At 47.7% G+C, this 1,546-nt stretch overlaps 1 non-coding gene across 1 annotated transcript; it reads left to right on the plus strand.

Annotated features, from left to right (window-relative positions):
- The first annotated feature begins 1,161 nt into the window (after positions 1-1,161).
- Positions 1,162-1,243, plus strand: trnas-gcu. Its single transcript has one exon. It is a non-coding gene; the product is annotated as a tRNA-Ser (tRNA).
- Positions 1,244-1,546: the final 303 nt, after the last annotated feature.

Here is a 1,546-nt window from a genome sequence, read left to right on the forward strand (position 1 = left end):
GACTTAAGGACTCCCTGCTAAAAGCAAGAGAGCTCCCTTCTGCACCTGTGGAACATGAACATGGAGTCATGGAGTTCCAGGAGCCACAAAATCGGGAGGGTGAGTAGGAGATTTACGCCTGCGCCACAGTGTCACAACTGGCGTGGCACTGTCCTCCTGAGTCCAACGGATGGGCTGGTTCTTTGGCCCATCCCTATTTCAACAGGGTCTTCTGCCACCAGCCCCATGTCTTCCCTGGTCCTCTTATGAGCATAGTCAACTATAAACATCACCTGCCTGGTCCTCCTATGAGCAGAGTCAAATACAATCATCACCTGCCCGGTCCTCGACTGAATAGAGAAAACACGTATTGGAGTGGCCAACGCAGAACGTTACTGGTGTTACAACATATTATCTTCAATAAAATAACATCAAATGTTTCAATGATCACAATTATTCGGCATTCCACACAGCGGGAGAACAACGAGGTCTTCTTTACACACCTCATTCATTTCTCTGACAATTAATGTGCCCTCCCCCTCCCTTCCAAGCCTTGCCATTGCAGCGGCCATTCAAAGCCTCTTTAAGACACCCCGCAAAGGGACCTGGCTTTGGCTTTAACTGTAAAAGTCTGTTTTGTTACATTCTATGTCACATGACATTTCAATAAAACATCAAATGTTTCATTGATTACAAGTGTACTAAGGAGTATGGTTACACTACTTTCTATAATTTCCCTGTTTTCTGTATTCCACAGAGCTTGAGTGAAGGAAAAGGAATTCAATACTTTGCAGGCATATGTAACAATCCTGGGAGGTGACCGGGAAATTCTCCAGGAAAAGACACAAGACACAACTGTGAAGAACCACCCACTGGTTGTCTTCAGGCAGTTCTCGGTTGAGCTGGTGCAAAAAGCCCCACTGTGGTCTTGGACTCCGCATCATGTCCGCTGATCAGAAACACAACCAGACCCAAGGACTCCTGGAGAATGCGGGCGTCGATCCCGCTACCTCTAACATGCTAAGCGAGCGCTCTACCATTTGAGCTAATTCCCCTGTGCGGGGAGCAGGCACCTCACTCGTCCCGTCTGCCTCCCCTCCATGCCACGCCGTTCCAATACTAGACAAAACCAACTGTAAGTGGCCTGAATTCGACTTTCACTGCAAAAAGGGACCAGCAGCAGACGAGGTGGCCGAGTGGTTAAGGCGATGGACTGCTAATCCATTGTGCTCTGCACGCGTGGGTTCGAATCCCATCCTCGTCGCAGGATAGTTTCCTTTAGTCTGCCATGTCACAAATATACCTGGCTCCTTTGGAAAAAATGAGGTCAGTTTGTCCAAGGAAACGTTCTCATCGGTACACCGCCGCTTGCACTGAACTCAAGTCTTCACACATTCCATTGAACAAAACAACTGTACTGCAGATAGATTCAACTATCTCTCGCAACTTAAGGTTTCCACTTTCCGCCTGTGCATAGCATAAGTACTGCAGATAAATTCCACTATCTCTCGCAAGCTAAGGTTGCCACTTTCCACCTGTGCATAGCATATGGCCACGTAAAATGCCT

Source organism: Micropterus dolomieu, unplaced genomic scaffold, assembly GCF_021292245.1.
Source record: "Micropterus dolomieu isolate WLL.071019.BEF.003 ecotype Adirondacks unplaced genomic scaffold, ASM2129224v1 contig_2702, whole genome shotgun sequence".
In the NCBI taxonomy this organism is placed as follows: Eukaryota; Metazoa; Chordata; class Actinopteri; order Centrarchiformes; family Centrarchidae; genus Micropterus; species Micropterus dolomieu.